We start from the raw sequence: 8039 nt of genomic DNA, 5'->3' as shown, positions 1-8039 counted from the left end.
CCCCTCCGCCCCCCCAAGCAACAACCCCCTGTAACCTAGCCCCTGCCATATACTGGCTGTGTACACCCCCCCCCCCCCCCCCACCTCGCTCCCGTTGACTAGATCAAAGCAGCTAGCCTGGTGACTCTCAACTCCGGCGCCACCATGTCTCCCACCTATTGTCCCCCCCGCTCCTCTCCCCCCCCGCCCATCAGCGCCACTTCCCCAGAACAGCCCTGTTCGAGCAATCGCTCTGGGACCGAAACAGAGAGAAAACAAACAAAGAACAAAGCTCGCCCCCACAATAGTGCAATTCAAGCTGTGTAATGAGGTGGGCGTTACCACCCACCCCCCCTCCCAACATTACCAGAAAAATAGCAAAAAGAACCCGTACAGCCCCCCAGCACCCAATAACTTAACCTTTAACTATGACTTTGGCTTTAACTTTAAAACTTTCAAACAGGCCAAAACAAACACAAGAACACCCCAAATTTGAAGTAAAAGAACATGCCGAACGACATCAGTAACACGAAGGGTAATCCGCAAACAAATGCAAACATCCCTTGAAACATTCTAACTTGAGTCCATGGGTCCTCAGTTCGGCACCAGTCCATGCCCCTTAGCGAAGTCCATCGCTTCCTCCGGGTCGTCAAAATAATGCTGCTGTTCCCAGTATGTGACCCAAAGTCGCTCTGGAAAAAGTAGCCCGAATTTGATCTTTTTAAACAGGATCTCTTTGTCTGTAGGCTGCCCTCCTTCTGGCCACCTCCTGGCTCAGATCCTGATCGATGCGCCGGACACTGTTGTTCCATAAGCAGCTCTTCGTGTTCTTGGCCCGCTCCTTGTCCACGAACCTATGGAACCTGACCACCATCGCCCAGGCCCCCCCCTCGCGGCTGCCTCGCCTGCACTCTGTGTGCCCTGTTCAGCTCCAACGGACGCGGGAAGAAATCCTCCCCCACCAGCCTCTGCAGCATGTCTGCCACATATGCCATGGCATCCACTCCCTCGGCCCCCTCCGGGAGGCCACTGATTCCCAGATTCTGCCGTCGAGACCTATTTTCCAGGTCCTCCAGCCTGTCCATCAGCCTTGATTGTTGCTCCTTCAACTTTCTAATTTCCACGTCCGCTACCGTTTGGAAATCCGCCTGCTCCTCCACTGTCTTCTCCAATGCCTGGACCTTCTTATCCTGGGCGTCCAGCCTTTGGTCCAGCCGCTCCAACCATCATATGATATCATAGTTGCATGTGCACGGGTAGGGGTGTTATAAATATCGTGCCACGCCAGAAAGTACTTACTTGGCAATTTTAGGTAGAGTTACGGCTATTAAACATTGAAAGCCCCGTCAACAATTAAGGTACATGACAGCCTTCCATCTTGTAAGATGGTGGTTTGTGCTGGGATGGTCAGCTATGTCCAAAGATGTGCAAATTAGGTGGATTGGATATGCAAATTGTCCCTCGGTGGGGTTACAGGGATAGGAAGGAGGATTGGGCCTAGGTAGGGTGGGTGAAGACTTGATGGGCCGAATGGCCTCCTTCTGCACTATAGGGATCCTATTCTATGATTCTACAATCCTATGTGTTAATTATTATAAAAACAAATCACTGTAGATGCCGGAACTCTGAAATGAAAACAGAAACTGCTGGATAAATTCAGCAGGTCTGACAGCGTCTGTGGAGAGCGAAATAGAGTTAATGTTGCGGAGCCTAATAGCCCTTCTACAGAACAGTTCTGCTGCCAGACCTGCTGAATTATTGTCTGATGTGGCTCAATAGTCCCACTCGGGCATGGCTGTAGGTGACGTCAATGGGCTGAGAAGGTGACAAATGTGAATAAAAGCAAATTACTGCGGATGCTGGGATGTGAAACAAGAACAGGAACTACTGGATCTCCGCAGGTCTGACAGCATCTTGTGGAAAGAGAAGGGGGCTAACGTTTCGAGTCTGGGTGACTCTTTGTCAGAGCTGCTTTGACAGACTCGAAACGTTAGCTCCCTTCTCTCTCCACAAGATGCTGTCAGGTGAAGAATGTTCCGGCCTCTGTTTTCCCTGGGCCCTCCTCTCGGCCAGCTAAGCTTTTGAGCTCCTCCTGCCTCTTCCAATGGTCAACAGATAAAGCACATTTAACACAGGCGGGGAACAGAGGGAAGTAGATCCTTGGAAAATAGGCGACAGGTTTAGATAAAGGATCTGGATCGGCGCAGGCTGGGAGGGCCGAAGGGCCTGTTCCTGTGCTGTAATTTTCTTTGTTCTTTGTCTAACACAAGGTTAGGAGCACATTACGAGTGTTGCAAAATACCCTGTGGAGTACTTTACAACTGCATCCCCTATTCACATTTGATTGTCTCAGACAGGAGGAAATGGAGCTGAGAAATGTAAAGTCACGAAAGGCCATGACAGCAGTGTTGTAGGTAATTGCTTTTCACTTGTGTTATTTAATTCACTGCCACTTCTCTTCCAGATAAGCCAGCCTTGAAGGAATCCTGTTCTTCCCATCACTGTGATCTCTGATTGTCTCTCCCTCTCGGCTCTCTCTCTCCTGTCCATTACGTTATCCATTCCCTGGCCTGTATTTTGTGATCCGCTTTTACAAACACATCTCTGGCGCAGCATCCGTCTCCAGCTCCTGCTCTTTCCACATGAACACTCATTTCAACCTTCCTGTCGTACATTTGCCCACAATCTCTGCTGGCCGATGCTTTTTAAACCATTCCTCCCACAGCTTCATGAAGGCCAACCATAGGTTAATCACATCAACATTGCTAATTGCCAGGTACTGAACTCCATTAGCTTGTGTGAAGGGTGTCTATATGGGGGGGTATAGCTCAGTGGTAGAGCATTTGACTGCAGATCAAGAGGTCTTTGGTTCAAATCCAAGTGCCCCCTATAATGGCAATTTTTTCGAAGTGCTTCCAGTGGGAGTCATGTCATACGATAGCCTCCCCTGAAATTGCAGTATTATTGATCAGTCATTTGTTATGGCTGTAGTCAATTGTGGTAAAAATGACATTCATGGTATATGTGATAGTCATACTGGTCCAGGTGCAATGGTTATAACCAAAGAGAAAATGCTGGAAAATATCAAGAAGGTCTGGCAGCATCTGTAGGGAGAGAAAAGAACCAACATTTTACGAAGAAAGGTTGAGGGAGCTCCGGCTTTTCTCACTGTAGCGAAGAAGGAAGAGAGGTGACTTGATTGAAGTGTACAAGGTGATGAGAGGCATGGATAGAGTGGATAGCCAGAGACTTTTCCCCAGGGTGGAGATGGCTGTCACAAGGGGACAGAGTTTTAAGGTGATTGGAGGAAGGTATAGGGGAGATGTCAGAGGTAGGTTCTTTACACAGAGAGTGGTGGGTGTGTGGAATGCACTGCCAGCAGAGGTGGTGGAGTCAGAGTCATTCGGGACATTTAAGCGACTCTTAGACAGACACATGGACAGCAGTAAATTGAAGGGGTGTAGGTAAGGTTGATCTTAGATTAGGATAAATGGTCGGCACAGCATCGTGACGAAGGGCCTGCACTGTGTTGTACTGTTCTATGTTCTATGGTCTATGTTTTGAGTCCAGATGACCTTTGGTCAAAGAAAAGGCGTGAAAGGCTAAACAGCAGAGAAACTAACATCAGAGGGTAAACTGTGACAGATATAGATATGGGGGACGGTTTATTACATTGGTGGGTATGACAAGTGTTTTTTTGAATTCATTCAAGAAATCGTTGGCTAGGCCAGCGTTTATTGCTCATCCCTAATTGCCCCTTGAGAAGCTGGTGGTGAGCTGCCTCCTCGAACCGCTGCAGTCCCTGAGTGTAGGTACACCCACAGTGCAGTTAGGGAGGGAGTGCCAGGATTTCGACCCAGCAACAGTGAAGGAACGGTCATATATTTGGGGGTAGCTTGGAGGGGGGCTTCCAGTGTGTGGTGTCCCCATGTATCTACTGTCCTTGTCTTCTAGATGATAGTGGTTGTGGATTTGAAAGTAAGTGTCTGTCCGTACGCACTGGGGTTGGTAGCTCAGTTGGGGAGCATTTAACTGAAAATTATGAGGCCATTGTTTCAAATCCATGTGCCGACTTGGTGTGAGATTGTAGGTTCTTCCTCTAGTGGTGCATGTTGATGATATTAGTTATGTGAATTTAAACTGATTGCAATGGCTTAACACATGTTAAGTACATGAAAGATTTGCCGGGCCGGGCTATGAGGAAAGAACAGGGGAGGGGGGCTAATTGGAGAGCCCTTTCAAACAGCTAGCATGGGTAAGGTTGGGATGATCAGCTTTTGTGACCTCCAAATTGCAAGAGAATAAATTAAAGACTCACTCTATGTGCTTAATAAGCTTAATATGCTAAATAAGCTCTGATGATGATATGGGACTTAAAACGTTAACTTTGTTTCTCGCCCACAGATGCTGCCCAACCTGCTGAGATTTTCCAGCATTTTCTGCCTTTATTTCACATTTCCAGCTTCTGTAGTATTTTGCTTTATTTGCTTAATAAGATTGGTTTATTCTAACATATAATGAAATTTAAACAGCAACACAATTCCTTTACTGCTCTACTCCTTGCACTAGAATGGTATAACGGGCAGCACGGTGGCACAGTGGTTAGCATTGCTGCCTACAGCACTGAGGACCCGAGTTCGATCCCTGCCCCGGGTCACTGTCAGTGAGGAGTTTTCACATTCTCCCTGTGTCTGCGTGGATTTCACCCCCACAACACAAAAGATGTGCAGGATAGGTGGATTGGCCACGCTAAATTGCCCCTTTATTGGAAAAAAAATAATTGGGTACTCTAAATTTATGTTTAAAAATTAGAATGGTCAAACAATATAATGGGCTAGCATTATAATGCTCAAATATGGCCCAAGTAACTGGGTACGCAATCATCCCGAAGCGGCCTGCTCCTGTCAATTGTGTATCCCTTTCCGATGATCAGTTGGGAACTCCTTCGGACGATCCATTGAGATGGCCTTTCTTTGACTCCAGTACAGAAAGGTTTAAGTTTCTTTCCTATATGCAGTTAAAGCCCCTTGCAGTAATTTTCCATTCTGTGCAGAGCTGCATTTGGGTGTTCATTCAATCTTCAATGCAAGTCAGCTTTATTTGCAATCCTTCAGATATGAGACTCCAGGTTATTTTTATATAGCAGGGTAATGCTCTGGGAATCAGGGTTCAAATGGCGGCATAACTATAAGGTTCAGGGTGGGAGATATAGGAGGGATGTCCGAGGTAGGTTCTTTACTCCGAGAGTGGTTCGGGTGTGGAATGGACTGCCTGCTGTGATAGTGGAGTCGGACACTTTAGGAACCTTCAAGCGGTTATTGGATAGACACATGGAGCACACCAGAATGACAGGGGGTGGGATAGCTTGATCTTTGTTTCGGACAATGCTCGGCACAACATCGAGGGCCGAAGGGCCTGTTCTGTGCTGTACGGTTCTATGTTCTATGGCAGATGGTGAAATTTGAATTCAATAAAAATCTGCAATTAAAAGTCTAATGATGACCCTGAAACCATTGCCGATTGTGGGAAAACCCAGCTGGTTCACTAACCTTGCCGTCCTTACCTGGTCTGGCCTACATGTGACTCCAGACCCACGCAGTGATGCGGTTGACTCTGAACTGCCCCTCTCTGAAATGGTCTAGAAAGCCACTCAGTTAAAGGGCAATTAGGGATGGGCAATGCGGACCCAGCCGGCGACGCCCACACCCCAAGAACAAATTTTTTAAAATGTCGACCCGAGACAAAACCAAAATCATTCCAGTCAGGTGTAAAGAGAGGGCCGGCAACGGCACGTTTGGATTACCGTCAAACCGACAAGGTCTCCCAGCCAATGAGGGAATGGGAGCTTAATGCCACCTCCCGCATTCCGAACCCACCCCTGAAGAGAGAGAGGGAGAGAGAGAGAGAGAAAGAGAGAAAAAAAATCAACATCGAGAGAGAGTTTTAGGAAACACAGACCTCCCCTGGATAAAGACATCTGCGCAGGCCCCTCAGGATAAAGACAAATGATTCTTAAATTCAATAACTTAAAAAGAGACAAAATAAATAATGAATGCAGAATCATAGCATTTACAGTGCAGAAGGAGGCTATTCGGCCCATCGGGTCTGCAATGGCTCTTGGAAAGAGCACCCGACTTAGGCCCACACCTTCACCCTATCCCCATAATCCAGCAACCCCACCTATCCTTTTTGGAAACTAAGGGGATATTTATCATGGCCAATCCACCTAACCTGCACATCTTTTTTGACTGTGGGAGGAAACCGGAGCACCCGGAGGAAACCCAGGCACACACGGGGAGAACGTGCAGACTCCGCACAGACAGTGACCCAAGCTGGGAATTGAACCTGGGATCGTGGAGCTGTGAAGACAAAGAAATCTGAAATGGATCCACTCCAACTGGGGGGTGGTGCCAATTTAATAGAATACTATAATAATGTTGCTCTTTAGAGTCGCCAATATGATACTGAGGCTCTTTTTATGATATGATGTTAGGTCCCAACAGCGTCGCCAATACTGTGGGTGTTTCTGTTTCTCTTACTGAACCACAAGGCTTTCCCCTATATCGGTCAAATGACCACACAACCAGTTAGTCAGTTCAAGTTCAAAGATGGTTTATTTACACACAAGGGTTACTTCGACATGCAAGCACAATATACTACAAGTTAAACTACACCTATCAGCTATAATAACCTATACTTAACTTCAGGCGACCGGCACTGTGCAAGTGGATAAGGCCTTTACCTTGATCACGTAGCTGGTTTGAAGAAGTGGCTCTGTCTCTGCTGGGCTCATCCGTCAGGTAGTGATCGTTGGTCTTGAATTTGGCTGCCTGGTCGTTATGTTGCAGTTGGGCTGGCACAGGCCGGGTCCAAAAGAGACCGAACACATGGCTGTGTCCTTTTTTATCCCTCTGGGATTTCGTGCTCTTTGTGGCGGTCCTTCATCTTGGACCCAATAATTCGACACGGCTCTGATCACTGTCTTCGATTTTGGCCAATAAAGGGGCGGGTGCCTTGGTGGCTGGGCGGGTCCTTAGCGGTCATTGACCTTGGCAGTTGGGCTCTCTGAGTAAAGAGAGTGGCACCGATCAGTCTGTGGCTGTACCGGTTTCTTGATTGGAGTCCTATTGTTCTGGGGAACGAGCCATTAAAATGCAAACGAGCGGGGGTTTCGATCAGGTCTAGCTACCTGCGTTTCAAATACACAGAAGCTCTGTATCTGTCTGAGTCCTGGGTTACAAAGAACAAAGAACAAAGAAATGTACAGCACAGGAACAGGCCCTTCGGCCCTCCAAGCCCGTGCCGACCATACTGCCCGACTAAGCTACAATCTTCTACCCTTCCTGGGTCCGTATCCTTCTATTCCCATCCTATTCATATATTTGTCAAGATGCCCCTTAAATGTCCCTATCGTCCCTGCCTCCACTACCTCCTCCGGTAGTGAGTTCCAGGCACCCACTACCCTCTGCGTAAAAAACTTGCCTCGTACATCTACTCTAAACTTTGCCCCTCTCACCTTAAACCTATGCCCCCTAGTAATTGACCCCTCTACCCTGGGGAAAAGCCTCTGACTATCCACTCTGTCTATGCCCCTCATAATTTTGTATACCTCTATCAGGTCGCCCCTCAACCTCCTTCGTTCCAGTGAGAACAAACCGAGTTTATTCAATCGCTCCTCATAGCTTATGCCCTCCATACCAGGCAACATTCTGGTAAATCTCTTCTGCACCCTCTCTAAAGCCTCCACATCCTTCTGGTAGTGTGGCGACCAGAATTGAACACTATACTCCAAATGTGGCCTAACTAAGGTTCTATACAGCTGCAACATGACTTGCCAATTCTTATACTCAATGCCCCGGCCAATGAAGGCAAGCATGCCGTATGCCTTCTTGACTACCTTCTCCACCTGTGTAGCCCCTTTCAGTGATCTGTGGACCTGTACTCCTAGATCTCTTTGACTTTCAATACTCTTGAGGGTTCTACCATTCACTGTATATTCCCTACCTGCATTAGCCCTTCCAAAATGCATTACCTCACATTTGTCCAGGTTAAACTCCATC

At 47.5% G+C, this 8039-nt stretch overlaps 1 non-coding gene across 1 annotated transcript; it reads left to right on the top strand.

Moving 5' to 3' along the window:
• The first annotated feature begins 2796 nt into the window (after positions 1–2796).
• trnac-gca (transfer RNA cysteine (anticodon GCA)) lies at positions 2797–2868 on the top strand. Its single transcript has one exon. It is a non-coding gene; the product is annotated as a tRNA-Cys (tRNA).
• The last annotated feature ends 5171 nt before the right edge of the window (positions 2869–8039 follow it).

This window comes from Scyliorhinus torazame, chromosome 21, assembly GCF_047496885.1.
Source record: "Scyliorhinus torazame isolate Kashiwa2021f chromosome 21, sScyTor2.1, whole genome shotgun sequence".
NCBI classification, from domain to species: Eukaryota; Metazoa; Chordata; class Chondrichthyes; order Carcharhiniformes; family Scyliorhinidae; genus Scyliorhinus; species Scyliorhinus torazame.
The sequence above is the reverse complement of the archived record's forward strand: the minus strand, read 5'-3'. Positions and strand labels throughout refer to the sequence as shown.